This window comes from Paramisgurnus dabryanus, chromosome 8 (assembly GCF_030506205.2).
Source record: "Paramisgurnus dabryanus chromosome 8, PD_genome_1.1, whole genome shotgun sequence".
Lineage (NCBI taxonomy): Eukaryota > Metazoa > Chordata > Actinopteri > Cypriniformes > Cobitidae > Paramisgurnus > Paramisgurnus dabryanus.
This window is the reverse complement of record NC_133344.1, coordinates 8834679-8852759: the sequence shown is the minus strand read 5'-3', so window position 1 is coordinate 8852759 and position 18081 is coordinate 8834679. Positions and strand designations below refer to the sequence as shown.

Here is an 18081-nt window from a genome sequence, read left to right as displayed (position 1 = left end):
GGCCCTGGAGAAGTTTTGACCTGCCCTGACATTTGTGCTTTCTTCAGTTGCTTAAAAACATATTAATGGCAAAAGTCTTATAACACTGCATTCAGCACAAACTGGGCTACTATATTATATGATTAACATGTATGTACATTAGGGGTGTCCTCGACTAAGGATTTACATATTCGAATCAGAATTGTTGAATCTTTCCATAGTCGACCGATAGTCGAATCATCTATGTTTGTGTGCATGGGTTGGGAGGGGGCCAGACCAGGTACAAATTGGTAACTTTAATTTTCTTTCACAAGCAGCACACATAAACAACTTTCTGATAAAGTGACCAAAACTGTCTTTCAAGTAATAAACGAAGACAAAACTGACGGTGCATTTATATATATATATTTTTAAGGTAAAATGTAAGGCAACATTTGTTTAATTATTCCTCATAACATTTTAAAGCCACGATCTACAGAACATCACACAAAAATACATTTTGATAACTAAACCTAAAAAAATAACAAAGGTGATCCTGCCCTGGAAACTCCGGCTACAATTAAGTGTTTTTATTTAATTTGGAGATAGCGCGTCAAAGCATTCATGACCAAAAAAAAAACCCGACAAATGAGAAATGACAAATAATTTGTGATTGTGACTGTAAATGATAAAAACTAATCTTTATATACAATTCATTAAACGTTAATTTATAACAAGAAAAACACTGAAATTAATGATTTTATAGACACTACGCGTTATTATTTAGCACAGAAATACCTGCTTGCTTGCTTTGACTTTGATCATCTCTGTATTAACTTTAGATACAGAAAGACCGGATGATATTATTTATTTCAGGAATCTCTTTGCTATCATTTGAAAGTGAACACCGACTGACCATAATATTAAATCACAAGAAAGACATTCGTGTCAGGCAGAAATAGGTTCGGTGCAGATACTAGTTTCCGTTTCGTCACCGAAATAAAAAAAACGGCTTACCTCTTTTGTAGTTTAACTTTTGACAAACCACTCTGTTTTAAATACATTTTAAAAACTTGTACTCGTCGAAAAAAATCCGTTTTTTAATGTTTAGTTTGATGAACTCCTAAATATGAGACGCAGAGAGCACCTAGCCCGTTCGGCTAAATTACATGCGCAAGCATGGCCAGCACGCAATAGCGCAACATCGATACAACGAAAAGCAATCCAAAATGTACATACTTAAATTAGATCAGAATTTACGTTTATAATAAATACAATTTTTTAAATAAAATAAGGTCAGAAGTAACAAAGTGCAGTCAGAACAAATATGCAAAATGCCTCAAGTGCACGGAAACAAAACACAAGCCAAATAGTTAAATCAGATAACCCAAAGTGATTTATAAATAAAATAAAATATAGAAATTATTAAAAAAACGAAAGGCATAATTTCATTTGCCAGCTTTGTCTTTTAAATGTAGAAACAAAGAGGCAATGGTTTATTAACATAGAGACCTCTTATGGACGTGTAGCCCGGTCACAGGGGTTGTTGGATTTATTAACACATTTTAAAAATATTTATTGAAAGCTACTTCACATATTATTTTCAGCATTATCATAATATGCTGTATATTAATATATTGTGAGAAAGCTGTTATATGTGAAATCAGATAATGTGTGCACCCATATACGGCCAAAATTTAATGATCCTCATTTCATAACACATCTGCGACGATTCGACTGTGAGATTGGTAGTCGAATCACGCTTCTCCTATCGATGCATCGAATCTTCGACTATTCGGGGTCACCCCTAATGTACATGTTTGTATTTTTGAGAGAAAAATGTTTATGCATGGTTTTTGAAAAAGAAAAAAATTTAAGTGACTGATATAACTCCACAAAACTCATTCTAAACATGTTTTCCCAAGACTTTTCAAAACAGGATCTAGTAGTCTAGAGTTTTTTCTTTAAAATGATGTGAAAATCATTCTGCTTACTCCTTCACATAACACAATATATTGATTTACAATTTCAAAGTCACTTTTTGGTTAGGAAGGCAATTTGCAAGGAGGCTGGAAGCTCTTGAATAATCTGTGATTGACAGCTGAAGAACAAAACAATTGCATAATGAGCTGCATAATGAGTCTTTAGGCAGGAACGTGAAGACGCCATTATTGTTACGTGTTTGTTTGTGAAAGCAACACAAAAGAAATGCCTTCACATGCATGATCCTGCGTTAAATAAACTTACTGTGCAGAGATAAACGCGAATAAACTGGGTTTTAGATGTGTTTAGATGCGTCTTAATACAAAGTGGGTCTAATATGAGGCATTGTGTTTGTGTTTGGCCATTGATCGCGTCTGACGGAAGCACAAAGAAAGCGCATGGAGATAACTTTAATTTACTAGGCGAGAGTAACCAAGTAGATGTGATGTTTGCAATCGTCTTTTATAAGAATACCAAAAAGCGCGTCAAATGAGGCATCGTGTGTTTGTGTGTGAGTTTGGACATCGATCCCGTCACACTGATGAAGCACACACACTCGCGTCTGTCTGGAGATTTAGGCGCGAGTAAACAATGTGATGTGTGCAATCGCATCTTTTATAATGATACCACAAAACGCTTCAAATATGAGGCATTGTGTGTTTGTGTGTGCGTTTGGACGTCGATCGAGTCACACTCGCGTCTGGAGATAACTTTAGTTACAGTCACGAGTAAACAAGTAGATGTCATGTTTCCAGCACTCGGATTAAAACTCAACACAGCAGTGAATGGCTGCAGAGACGGAATGTCCATTGACTGGGGTTGATTAATGAATATGGATGATCTCTGCTCTTTTCTTCAATGGAGGGGGGCGTGGCTCATTATAGATAATGAAGCAACAGAAGAAAGACGGTACATCTCCCTCTTCTAATACAGTTAACAACGAATTACAATATTTGTTTTCGATTTCACTTACATCTTCCAAAAGCAGACATTCCAAGCATTATGTAGACATTTATCTTTTGTTTCTATCATAAATATTCGTTAAGTTACAGTTCATTTTTCTGACGTGTTTCTGAAAGGACTTCACTGAGGGAGAGAGAACAAAACGCGCATCATGTTTATTTTCTTAATTTTGCGAAAAGCACAACATTCAGTTTTTATTGGGAGTGGACAGAAAAAAACTAGACAATTTAACGTTTTAAATGATGTATAAATCATATCTGTATGTCCAAAATCAGCAGAGTTATCTAAGTCTCTTTGGGGAGTGATTGAAAAATAAAGAGTTTGCGGCGCCCGCGCCGCAGCCGACCCCAGAGTGTTAACTCTGCATTTACTAAAATGAGCACTGTGCTGCTTCACACTGACTGCACTTTTAACTCAAGTCATTTTTACTTCTGTTTTATTCTTTTTAACATTTTAAACAGTTTTTATTAAAATCACATTTATTTTCTTTAATTGTTATTTTAAATTCTCATGTATCTTTGTTTTTATTGTGATTTTATTGAGTATCTATTATTTTTACATTTTCTTTTTTCTCTTTTATATATTGTTTTCTCATTTTTATGTAAAGCACTTTGAATGACCTCTGTGTACGAAATGTGCTATACAAATAAACTTGCCTTGCCTTGCCTCGCCTATTCTATTAACTCTACAGTCTGTACACTGCTGTGAATGTAACTTACTAATACAACTTTCATATGATCTTTTGATTTATACTATTTTAATACAAAAACTGTAAATTTAACTGTGTGCTTGCACATATGTGTCTCTCTACATGAATATGTCTGATAATGAAGAATAATTTCTCATCTCTTTTACAAAATTTATCATTGCTAAAAATGTCAAACTAGAATCAGGTTTCAACGAACCATTGACCCATAAGTCTTCATAGACACACATTTGAACCCTGGATCTGATCTCGTAACACACAACAGAATACAGTGCAAATGTCTAAAGCATTGAATGGCCAGGCTGTGGTCTCGAGAAATGACTCCTGCCAGAATTTGACTCTCCTTTTTCCCTGTATGGTCGGGATAGGATTAGCTAATCGGCTAGCAAAGTCAGATTTAGGGATGTGCATGCATGTCATTTTTACACATCAATCACACATTAGCTGTGTCGTGTCATCCTCTCATTTGTTCTCAGTCAAGATGTTATGCTTGTATGGCTCTCTGATCAGTTGACATTTGATGTTTAAATATGAGATAACCTATTGAACTTGGTGACGGTGCTATACAATGTGACCAGTCACAGAAAGTAGGGACACAAGTCGGATCTGGGGCATTTTGAGTTATTCTGAAAGTGCAGTTTCTAAGCTTTCTAACGATGTGCAACACATGGAAATCTGATAAGATTTGGAGAAATTGTGGCCATTTGAATGTAACACATTCAAGAAGGAGAATGCTGAGAAATTTGAGGAAGAAAAAAGTTAACACTTTCCCTTTTCCCTGGCTGGAGAGACAATAGGGCTCATTTACATCTCATTTAGCTAAGACATACCCCCTGTAAAGCTGTTTTGAGATAGGCTACAGATGTTCTAGCATCATGTAGTATTTTATTACAGAAGTCCGAATGAACAACATGCAAAAATAAACAGGACTTTTACCTTTGTGGGGATCACAAGTCGAATCCAGTCTGTTTTAGATGTGTGAATCATCCAATGATTTTTGTCCACAAATGCGTATAATCCGTGAAATATATAGTCTATTAGTACATCAGATTTCGCATGAACTTCTGGTAATACAATATAATATACAATTTGAGGACTATTTACATCGTAACATGTAAGGGTATATCAGATTACAGTCCGGTATTTGCGTTCCGTTAAACACATGAACCCGCCTTCAAAGTTTGAATTTAACACTGTAACAAATTGCTGTAGTTTCTACAGCAAAATTTTACAGGAAATTCCTGTTTTAACATTTTACAAGATTTTAGTGTAGTTCACAATGCATTATGGGTAAAAGAAAGTATTACAGCTGTTAACAGTATATTTTCATTTAAACTGTAATTGAATTTACAGGCAGGAGGTGTTGCCACTGTATATCATATGTTTTTACAAAAATTAATTGTGAAATGGCATCATGGGATTGCGTGGGTGTATTTACGTTTGAAATGGACTTGAACACTGAAGAGTCATCATTCAAAATTGTTGGTAAGTTCACGTAAATCATTCAAATATAGTACAGTATTAAACTAATATAGTACTATTATGGTCATTTAAATAGTGATATCTGGTATGCGACCGCTATACCAGATATTATTAACATAACAGATGTTAATAATTTGTATTTCACAACAGCGAGTCATTAAGACATGTAGCAAAATATAAAATTAAATTCTTTACATTATTTTAAATGTTACATTTGGTAGTTATGTGTCATTAACTTTATAACGTTTCAGATGTTTGTTTCAAGCATGAGCGAGGCAGCAAAAAGCGCGAGGGGTCCGTAACGGCTGGACTGCATGGTGGCAAAGAGTGGTGGTGAGACGAATCTTCGAACTTACAGGTAAAAAACATTGTACATGCTGTGCATTTTATCATGGATGCGTGCTAAAGTGTTTTTAAACCATTGCTGTTAATTAAACGCGACACTGAATTGCTTGTTAAAGAAAACTACGTTATAAACGCGTACGTTATTTGCTGCCAGTTTAAAAAATAAGATATGGTTGGATATCATGCAAATTTCTAGTTTATTTCGCCAGCTTATACTCCTTACTAAGGGCACGTCAACATGTTTAACATAATACCCGCGTTATATCTGAGTTGAATGTGCAGGAGTTTTGAATTCAGGCGCAAGGCAGCAAAGATGTCACGTCATACGGGTCAACTTCAGGGTGGTGAGACTAAAGAAGCACCAACAGAAACATCATACAGGACGTTTTATTTTTGCATACGGCTGTAGTTTGTTGCCATTTTGTTAAAGTATTTTGGATTGCTGTTATATGAACGTGATATTTAAACGGAATTGCTTGTTTAAGAAAACGAACGTAAGGTTACACGATAAATGCGTATTTGCTCTCATCTTAGAAAATATGTTAACATGGTTGGATGCTGCGATTTTTCTATTCTAGTTTACTTCGTCAGTTTATTTTCCTTACTTAAGGTAGTGTTTAACATATTGTGTCATACTTAAGTTAATGTGAAGCAATTTGATGCCTGTTATTTCGACCAGAAATATTTTATAACATTAGCCAACATAGTCAGATGTAATTAATTTTTCAGTTTGTAGTTCACTTTTTACATGTAAGTATAGGTGCTTGCAGTGTTGTTTTAAACGTGAAATTTGGTTAGGTTGGAGTGTAATTAAGTTTAACATTGTTTTTCAGGCACGAGACAGCAGAGATTGCAACTCTTAACCTGATAGGACTGGTGGTGTGAGACAAATGAGAAAAGGTGAAAAACCCACTGTGTACACTGCCCTTTTTCATGGATGAATGCTATACTTCACTGTTGACTTTGCTATTTTATAAAGTATTTTTAGACATGTATCACTGCAAGTTGTGTCAGCATGAGAGCAATACTATTATAGGCTTTACTCAGCATATGAAAGTACACAGTAATGTTCGTAACTTGTTCCTTTACATGTGGAGTACCTGAATGCTCCCGTGCATTCAAAAAATTTCAGCATTCAAGTCTCATTTAAACAGAGACCTAAGAGGGTATCATAGAAGTGTCAGATTTGACCAAACAGGCACCACATTGACTTGACAAATTTAAGTTTGTAATTTCACATGTACAAGCCTAAAGGACTTTATTGGACAATTAAAGGAACGCGCCCAGATTTTGGGAATTTAGCTTATTCACCGTATCCCCCAGAGTTAGATAAGTCCATACATACCTTTCTCATCTCTGTGCGTGCTGTAACTCTGTCTGACGAGTATATTGTATACTGTTAAAAGATAGTTGTGTCTCATATCACCTTGTTATTTATACAAATCACAACACATAAATAGGAAAATGTTTGCGTTATTTTGTCACTTATAAGGAGCAGTATACTAGCTGGAGCCATTTGCTTCCAGTCTTTGTGCTAAGCTTAGCTAGCGGGGGCTGCGTCAAACAGAGTTACAGCACGCATAAAAATGATAAAGGTATGTATGGACTTCTCTAACTCTGGGGGATACGGTGAATAAGCTAAATTCCCAAAATCTGGGCGTGTTCCTTTAAAAGACCATATAGATGAAGGCAGGGAGATAAAATGCCCTTTTAAGAGCTGTGAGAGGACATTTAGTGTTAACTTCATATTTGCTTCTCATGTCTCAAGAATACATAAAAACAACAATGTTTTGAAATCTGTTGTATTTGTTCAATAAATGTTGACTGTTATATTTTCTCTTACATTTTATATTTCTTGTTTTCAAGATTATTTTTAGGTGAAATCCTCAATGCAACTCAGTGGATGCTGAGTATGGACGGTCAGGTGGTTGTGAATCCACACCCCAACCTTGTGGCTGGATTTGCAGCTTTGTTCGCATCATACTACAACTTCAACCTGGTTTATTAGGAGGAGGCATCCTCCACACTTGAATTTGTTCTAAGGTAATTATATTCACATAGGTAGCTATTTGTTTTATAGCAGTGTTTCTCAACCAGGGGGATAGGACCCCCCAAGTAGGCCTTAAGACTTTTAAATGACAGTTATTCAAAATACAACGAAACAAGCATGATAAGCTAAAACAATCAAAAATCAAGAGATTTCTTATTGTTTGGATGTTTTTGTAACAAATTTACATTGTGTAGACATGCCAAGCTCTAGTACAGAGGTGCCCAACCCTGCTCCTGGAGGGCTACCGTCCTACAGACTTCAGTTCCAACCCAGCTCCAACACCAATACCTGTCTGTAATTATCAAGCAACCCTGAACACCTTGATTAGCTGCTTCAGCTGTGTTTGATTGGGGTTTGAGCTAAAATCTGCAGAATGGTAGCCCTCCAGGAACAGGGTTGGGCACCCCTGCTCTAGTATATTTTATTTGGTAGAAATAAGACTTTTGACATTGTTTTGGACAATAGGTTGAAAAGAAAAAAGGTTGACAACCACTTTTTTAAAATGTGTACTTTCCTGGTGTATATGTTGTATTTATAGATAAATGAAAAAACAGGGAATATGCTGTCTAAAATGTAAGCCTTTTAATACTAACTTCTTCACAATTTTTGTTTAATTTTTTCTTACTGGATTTCATCACGTAACGTAACGTTATGTGGGCACTCTGTAGATGTGTTTTTTTCCTGCATTATACTTTTTTCATTTGAAAAATAAAATTATATATACACACACACCAGGAAAGTACCCATGCTACCATATGATATTTAAGTGTTTATATGTACATTTGTCTGTAAATGTACATATATGTACATGTATATTCTAAAATTTATTTTTGTTTGTTCTTTGTGCAGATGTTTTGTTGGAATCACACCTACCACTGGCATCAAGACAGCCAAAACAAAGGTTGGAGGCAAAAAAGTGGAAACGCCTCTGAGAAGAGAAACAACACCATCAACCCTCATGTGTGTACTCTTTTCAGAAAATTATTGGACTTTGAATGGTTACGCATGTAAGTTCTTGTTCATGTATTAAGACCAAAACATATTGTAAATAGGCCAGTTCTGTGATTGAGCACTTGTGTTTTTAGACATACAAGTTATGTTATGTTCTAACACAGATTCAACAAGATCTTAAATGTAACACAAACCGTGTTTAGATGTTTTATAGATGCCATTGTTTTAGAATATTAAGGATTGAGTGGAATATTTGCTGAAACAACATAATTTTTTTGAAAGTACTTTGCTGTTAGTTTTAATAAATGTTGTTCTTGAAGCACCTTTGACTTTGGTTGCATTATTCTGTAAATTACATTTAATTCAGTTTTCATTCTCATGTATTTACAGGAATAGATTTGGTAAATATATTACAGTGTAATAATGTAGTAAAAATCCTTTACAGCATTTGAATGTAAAACTATTACAATATCATCTTGGGTTTTGGGGAATTTACAGGATTTTATTGGCAACTCTAGTTGCCAACTATATACTGTAATTTATTGGAATTACAAAAAAATACTGTAACTTATAATACAAGTATAATTCATTATAACTGTAAAATAAACGACAAAGTACTGTATTTTACAAACAACAATTAGCTGTAAATTGCTTTACAGTATAATGCTGCAGTCCATTTTACAGCAATTAATAATTTTTTTACAGAACTTTATTGGCAACTTTTTTGCCAGCTAAATCCTGTAAATTCTACAGTCAATTTTTTACAGTGTAGGGTCTCTGTGTAACTTATGAGTTTGACTTCATGCTGCGCTGCAATACGTCAAAGTACCGCGAGAGCGAGTCGAAATTAAACTACTCCGTAAGATTTCTTGAAGAGCTCTCGCGGTACTCTGACGTCATCCGACTGCGGCGCCCCATAAAGTCAGTGACACGGCTGACGTACGATGCGGCTGACTGTTATTTGTTCCGCCCCAGCTTCTTTTATCTTTCTTTTGTTTTGAGCGCCCGAGCTTCATTTACAGTCTGGGGAGACGCACGCTATAAGTTAAACAAAAAAAAACTAAGCAAACATGTCTGAGGAACAGGGCAGCCGCGTCACTACAGTCACGTGACTTCACGCTCGAGCCGGAAGAGAAGACAATGCTGAATAAAGTCGTAATTCTTGCTATTTTTGGACCAAACTATATTGTCGATGCTTCACCACAATCTTACTGACCCACTGATGTCACATGGACTACTTTGATGATGTTTTTATTACCTTTTTGGACATGGAAACCGTACATAGATTTTCAATGGAGGAAACAGAAAGCTCTCGGACTAAATCTAAAGTTAAAACATCTTTAACTGTGTTCCGAAGATGAACGGAAGTATTGCCTAACTCATTTGCATTTAATGAAGTTACGGTAGATGAAATTACTAAATTGTTAGAAGATCTTCAGGTGACTAAGGCAACAGGGTTAGATGGCATTCCAGCCAGATTCTTAAGAGATGCGGCAGATATTATAGCCCCAGCAGTTACTTTTATTGTGAATCTCTCTTTAACAGAGGGTGTTGTCCCCGACGATATGAAGTTGGCTAAAATTAAACCATTATACAAGAAAGGAAATAGACATGATCCAGGTAATTATCGTCCAGTTTCAATTCTTAGTATGGCATCAAAAATCTTAGAAAGGGTTGTTTATAATCAGATGTATCAATATGTATGTAAGAATAGTTTAATTTATGATTTTCAGTCAGGTTTTAGAAGATCTTACTCGACTGATTCATCATTATTATATTTAACGGATTTCATAGGGAAACAGATTGATAGTGGTAGGATGTGTGGAATGATACTCTTGGATCTCCAAAAAGCTTTTGACACTGTGAATCATTCAGTTTTAATTGATAAATTAAGTGTCATGGGTTTTTCAAGTAACGTGATTGCCTGGTTGAAATCTTATTTATCTGGTAGAGTACAAAGGGTAGAGATTGATGGGATTTTATCAGAAGAGAATAATATTATTACTGGAGTTCCTCAGGGTAGTGTTTTAGGTCCTCTTTTATTTCTTTTGTATATAAATGACTTGGAAGCTGTTTGTGATTGCAATTTGTTTTTATATGCTGATGACTCTGCCTTATTAGCTTCGGACAAAGATGTTGGATTAATTCAAAGGACATTGTGTGAGGAACTTGGTAAGGTAAGAGACTGGCTTTCTGAAAACAAACTTTCATTAAATCTTGATAAAACTGAAGCTATATTATTTGGGTCTAAAAGAGCTCTGAAAAAGGTACCTAATATGTCCATTATGGTTGGGGAGTGTGAAATCTCTAATAGAACTTCAGTTAGTTATCTTGGATGTATCCTTGACAATGATTTAAGTGGAACCAGTATGGCTTTAAAGATTTTGGGTAAGGTTAATGCTAGGATAAGATTCCTTGCTAGACATGCCAGTTGTTTGGATAAACAAACTCTTAAATTACTAGCATCTTGTTTGGTACAATGTCATTTTGAGTATGCATGTACATCCTGGATGTCTCATTTGTCCCGTGCATGGTTAGATAAAGTGCAAAAGTCACAAAACAAATTAATAAGAGTAGTTTTAAGTCTTAGTAGTTTTACACATGTTGATATATCTCATTTTAGACAGCTTAATTGGTTACCTATAGAGGGTAGAGTTAAACATCTTAAATTAAAAATGGTACACAAGATACTTAATAAAAGAGCTCCTTTATATTTTAATAATTATTTCTCAAGGGTTAATGAGAAACATACTTATAATACCAGGCAAAGTCTTATGAATGTTACATTATACAATTTTAAGAGTATGTATGGGCGTAGGTCTTTTCATTTTTCAGGGGCTCAAGAGTGGAATAATGTGCCTCTTAACATTAAATGCATTATGAATACAGGTGGTTTTAGCATGAAAGTTAAAAATTGGATATTAGGTGGGTTGTTTTAGATTAGAGTAGGTATGATTTTTGTATATTGTAGGAATTTTATTGTGATTGTATTTGTTTGGTATTCTGGAAATGTTTTTTTAGATGAAGTGGTTTATTTATTTGTAATGCCAATGCCCCTACTTCCTTTGCACTAGAAGTGAAGTTGTGTTTTACTTCAAGGACCACAATGGAAATAAGTTATTTTTAACTTTATTGTGTTATCCTTGACAAATGTGTTATTTCACTTTTTGTCCAATAAATCAAATCAAATCAAATCAACGGAGGTCTTCCGAGTTTAGAACGACATGAGGGTAAGTCATTAATGATATTATTTTCAGTTTTGGGCGAACTATCCTTATTCAGTAGTCACGCTGTTCCCTTTGGGGGCGGAGGCGAAAACACAAGCCGCTTATCCAGTATGTAAATATACACACAGACAATGACGCCCCCCGCTGCACGCTAGAATCTCCGGAAAAACAAGCCGATTTCAACCGCAAAATGTACGCTTTTAAATATACAAAAACTGCTATCTCAAACATGGAGAGGCTTCTTCGTGATCTCAACTAACAGATTCTGCAATAAAACGAAAATCACAAATTTTGAAAAAAAAAACTTTGATTCTCATTTTCTCGAAACTTGTGCTGCCGACTTGTGCCCCTGGTTTCCGTGACGGGTCACCAACTTGCACCTGACTGACTGTATTTTGGTCTTACCAAAGTGAATTTGAAAAATCACTGCTTCCTTTTAAACGATAGTGCCTCAAGACTTATCTGTTTGTTTTTATTCATGCATGGTACTGATGTCATATGCCAGTCTGCGCAGGTCAACATGACGTCAAATATGGACCCAGTCTTTACTACCACAGGCACTTGTAATGCTAACCAGAAATCCAAATGCCGCTATAACCACAAAAAATAAAAAAATAAAACCACACGATCATCGTTTTTGTGATCGTTCATCGATGCCATGTTCGAGTACTCGACTGCACCCATCCCTAGTCAGAATCTGGCATAACACTGGTGTTATAAACAATAGTGCGTTATAAATTTATATCTGAACGTAGGTGGTCCATATTTTTGTGGATTTCATTTCTGTGGCAAATGCTGGAAGTCATGCAGATGCTCTTCACGAATTAACATTGTATTAGATGACTTCAAACTGAACTGTAGGGGAGACGCTACCTGGATCTAAAACAACAGTAGTTTAAACATAAGGTTTTTCAGAGAGTCTGAGAATGATGTGTGCAAAATAAATGGTGAAGAAATGTGACCAATAATTTTAGGTGTGTTATGTCAGCACAATCTGACGCCATCCATACTCACACCAATACTCATATTCTCGGTTCACATATAAATGACTGGTAATCATACAACTTCTCTTACTGGGCAATTACAGGTATCTACACCAATTTACCAGTATTTTTAAAAATGTCCTATTCACACAATCTCTTAATAGTAATTTACCAGTAAAGACTGTATTTGTAAAAACAGCTAATATGAGTATATCATTAGTATAGATATAAATATGCAAACTCATTTGTTACTAAAAAAGCTCATATGATCTTTTCATTTGCACTGTTAGTACAACAATTGTAAATGTAACTCATTGATCTCCTGCACATATGTTTCTCTGTCTGTGTGAACATGTACTGTATAATAATGAAGATAACATTTTCTTAGTGATGCACCGATGTGAAAATTTTGGCCGATACCGATAGCCGATATGACTCTTGTCTGTTATGGCTGATACCGATATTTGCCGATGACGATATCTCTGTATAGAAAACACATTTTTATGATAATCAAATACAGAGCTATTTTCCAAAACACTTTTTTTTACTTTTGTAATTCATTTCCAGAAATTACTGATTGGGCACTTTTGCCCATGTGCAAAATGTCATCAATTAGCTGATTTCCCATATTCTTTGTAAGCTTCGGGATGCTTATTTTTTAAGTGGGTGTTCAAATTGGTTGTGTTGAACAATTTGGCCCGAACTCCCACTCGCATCACCTGGCCCTTACTCTCATTGCATACAGCAGGGGTGTCCAGACTTTTTGGTGTGGTGATCTAGTTTTAAAATGTTAAAGCCGAGAAGTTCTACATGCTAAAAACACTTTAAATGCCATGGACTATCCTGCATATATCTCTGCATTGGATTTAGGGCTGTCACAATTGCTTTATTTTTTTGAGGAAAAAATCCTGGAGTACATGTCGAGTACTGTTTAAAATAGTGGAGATACGGTTTAGTGAAACAAACTAGAAAGAAAATTACAATAGTATCAGAAGCATATAAATCAGCACAACGCTGCCTCTTTCTCTCCCTCATTCGCATGCACGCACGCACGCACGCGCACGCGCACACACACACACACACACACACACACACACAAGGCGCGTGGCCCGCATGAAGGCAAGAATGCGCTGCGATTGCATCCTCGTAAATTTCGGAAGTTTACATGACTGAGCTGCAGCGGGCAGGCATAAGATTTATAAAAACACATTTGACAAGAAAGGCACAGCAACTCAAAATACTTATGTGTTTCACAATTACTCTAAGACCATGCCAATTTCGCGCTCGGTTTTTCGAAGCTCGTGGAGGCATGGAGCAGCATGAGGATACACAGTTAACTTATGTGCGATCTACCGGCATTGCCTTTTCAATCAACCTTTCACTAAACCTTTAGCGATCGACGTATTGGACACCCCAGGCATACAGCATAGGGAGGATCTTCTTCAGACACTTTGAAGAACGACCAGGCAGACGACAGAACTTGCTTCAGCACACATGTGTAACTTATGCGCTCGTGCACAAACATCCTCGCCCACACACTCACATCTCCTACACACACGTCAAATACACAGGAATGATTATCGGCCTGTTCACATCGGCCCTATTCTGACATCGGAACGATGACAATATGTTAAAAAAAACAAACGACCGTATCGGCCGATATTATATCGACGGGCGATATATCGTGCACCACTAAATTTTCTACCAACAATCACAACAATACTTTCTCATCTCTTTAACAATACACATTACCAAATACAGTAGATTTAAAAAGTCTACACATCCCTATTAATTAAGCAGGTTTTGTGATGTAAAAAAATTAAACGATCATGTCAGAACCTGTTCCAGCTTTATTTATATATAACCTATTTATTAAAGTGAATAACAATAGGAAACATTTAGAAAAAAAATACAATAACCTGGTTGCTTAAGTATGCACACCCTCTTATAATGGGGATTGTGGCAGTGTTCAGAAAAAAACGAATCACAAAGACATGGGTCTTCAAAAGGGGGTCCGCAAAATTATGTTAATCACAAGCATTAATTTGTTAAAAATGTATGTACAAAACGTTACAACCAGTGTTCCCTTAAAATTGCGCACAAACGCGGAAGCGTATGCGTATTAAAAGGTCCCGCATGTTCAGATAAAATCAATGAAATGCTCGTATCCTGTATTTATATGAAAATCTGATTTATTCAGTTGTGTTTCACCTTATAATTAAAGAAAAGATCCTAGTAAAGAAAGAAGTAATTCAGAAAACATCTTAACCCTTAAAAGAGGTCTTAAGGTCCAAAATTGTTAGGAGTATCGACTTAAAGAGGCTTAAGAGTTTCTTTAGCAGAAGGCACTAAACTGATGCTAATGTAAACCCTGGTGAAATCTATTGCATAGCTTCAGTGTTAAAACTAATAAAATAATTGCTTTCTGTTGTTTTATATTTATATTTATATTTCGAAAAATAATAGCCTCACAGCAACATATGGAAAAAAAGAATAATGAACTAATTCTTTTTTGGAACTGTGAACTTTGGAAATTTGTAAGTATGAACTGAACTAGTTCATTTAAAAATTTAGCGAACTGAACTTTGAACTAGTTCATGTAGAAAATGAACATTCCCAACACTGGTCTTCATAAGACTGTGTTATATGTAGCAATGGGGTCAGTCCCACCTCCTGACTAAAATAAAAGTTTTTTGTATTTTTCTTGCACAAAGTTGCTCTCAGATTGGTCCTGAATCGCTCTTAATCCAATACTCCTACACAGAAAGCTCATAATTTATCTTAAAACTTCTAAGACGCTTTAAGAATACAGGCCCAGGAGAAAACTGGTAAGGGAGGCTGCCAAGAGGCCTATAGCAACATTAATAGAATTGCAACAATATCTAGCAAGTACTGGTTGCTCCCAACATGCAGGCCAGATGACAGTCTTGCCTGGGCCCGGGACAAGATAATCTTAGAGCCCCCCCCCTTAATTTTTACTGGTAACAAGACATGTGGCATTATCAGAGTCAGGATCTACAAATATTGCATATTATACATTGTATAAAACATTTATATAGTAGTTAAATGTAGTACTGACACTTTATACTGACACAAAATATCAAATGTGATCACATATGAATTATGAACAGACTATTGGAAATATCAGTAAAACAACTTCAGCTAATATTATGCCGTGTTTGGACTAAAAATAGAATAAATATTACTCCTCTCTAAAGAAATTTTAAGTAAACATATAAAATCAACCAATATTTATCCAAACATGCACGCCTATGAACCAAAAGCCCCAAAGGGATATTATTTTGTAAAGAGCTTTCATGATGAGCAGGCATTAGATTTTTCTCAATGAATGCGACTGAGGGTAGAGCCCTGCATTTCAGCCCAAGCCCAACGAGACCCGACCTTTTTACACCCCTCGGGTCGGGTTTCGGGCCAATTTTAACGTCACAGCTGATACGCGGGCGGACCTCGGGCTTATTTAGGCTTCTCCATCTTTTTATATTTTTCAATTTAATTAAAATAACCTTTTGACAGACGATGATTGCAAAACAAACGTAGTAAGACTTTTAACCTATAGCAAGAGTCCGCTATAAGCACAGCCAGCCACACATTTACAATGGAGCTGTTGCGTATTTAACAGCAGGACCTTCAGCTTACCGGGAAAAAATATAAATGGAGGACTAGATTAAAACCTTGGATACTGCGCATAATCTATGCAAACAGCATCCAAGACATATGCATAGCGAAGTTGTAAGATAAGGCAGGTTGCATGTTTATTCGGTTTCATGTTTATTTCGTTTCGTTTTGTAGCTATAGCCCTTTTCATTTTTTTTATTTCTGCACCCGTTGCAGCTGCGAGCAGCAGAGCAACCTGCCTCCGCTTTTTAAAAATAGTGTGTGTTGATAATAAACGTTTAAACTAACACTGTGATATGCTGAAAATATATACTTTATATAGTTGTTATTATAGACAAGTGAAGTGTTGATTTGAGAGTTCAATTCATCAAACATGTCGTCAACTTGCTGTCGGCTGCTAAACGCTTGTTGGTTATCATAAAAAAAACTTTAACAAACAAAAATACTCTAAAATGTAAATAAAAAAAGAAATATAACTATTTTGCCATTTAAAACAAATCTGAACTGCTTTAATTGCTGCAAGAGTAGTACAGCTGTGTAAGGAATCTGTGTAAGGAGATATTTTTTGCTATTTCTGCTGATTTTTTTTGCAAAATCTATGCGGAATTTTGCAGAATAATTAAAAATGTTTTAAAACAATCTGAGAGAATGTGCGCTGTGAATATTACAAAACAATAACATATTTTATAATTACATTTTATTAAAGGATTACCCTGAATTAAACTGGACCAACATGAACCAACAGATAATGGATAATGTGCTGTCACGACCATAGGCGGCAATCCCGGGGGGGTCGGGGGGGACAGGACCCCCCATCTGAGGGTTGTCCCCCCTAAAATATCATTAAAATGTGTATTGAAAATAATTTAATGATTTATAATACTTAACTCTTTCCCTGCCATTGACGAGATATCTCGTCAATTAAGAGAAAACGCTTCCCCGCCAATGACGAGATTTTCCGTCTTTCCGCAATACCGCTATTATCCACCAGGTGGCGCCCTTCCACAACTTTTTAAAACCGGAAGTATTGCCCTATGGCAAGCTGCTGCATGTCCGTGTCTGTTTTAAAGATCGCTCTAAATGGGATCTCTCTGAAAAGTCCGTCACAAAAATTGAATTATCTCTGCTTTTTGCTCAAAATGTGGTGTTTTTGCAAAAACCTACCCATATTCAAAAGCTGATTGCAAATGAACCACTAAAGGTAGGATGAAACGGTTTTTTTTTGTTTGAAAGCAGAGGGTCTGTTCTTTCATTTGGTATATTGTATGTTTATATATTTAAAGAAGAACATTTTCTGGAAGGCATTAAACTTTGGTGAAAATCATGAAAAACGCTGGCGCTGGCTGACAACTTTTTTTTAAAACGCTGGCGGTGAAAGAGTTAAAATAGTTGTGTAAGAAGTAAAACAATAAATGCAAATGGAGCAACAACAAAAAAAGTTGTAAACATTTTGATTCCCCCCTCCATTGCCTCACAGTGGTTTGGTCCACTGCCAGCGCCACACAGTCGGGTGGTTAAGAAGTGTACGGAGCCGACGCATTAATCAGCAATATACCTACAAACCAACGTTTCCCATCACTTAACCTCATATGTTTTAAAACGGGACTATTTGAACATATAAACATGAACATATTTCGTTTTATGAGAACAGAAGCAGATAAACGAACAAGAAAACATTTTTATGCATTCATGCAGAGGTGAGGCAGAGCTGAAAGTAACAAATTACATTTACTCACGTTGCTGTAATTGAGTTTTTTGTGTACTTTTAATTAGTAAAATTAAAATTAAAATGACTTA

The 18081-nt window shown here is 35.8% G+C and overlaps 1 protein-coding gene and 1 long non-coding RNA gene across 5 annotated transcripts in view; one reads left to right on the top strand and one right to left on the bottom strand.

Moving 5' to 3' along the window:
- Positions 1-18081, bottom strand: part of LOC135771790 (uncharacterized) — a 407895-nt gene that overhangs the window by 110178 nt on the left and 279636 nt on the right. The gene's annotated exons all lie outside the window — the stretch shown is intronic.
- Positions 5303-8744, top strand: LOC135771853 (uncharacterized). The gene is made up of 4 exons (XR_010543073.2): positions 5303-5450; positions 6271-6337; positions 7304-7480; positions 8337-8744. It is a non-coding gene; the product is annotated as an uncharacterized lncRNA (long non-coding RNA).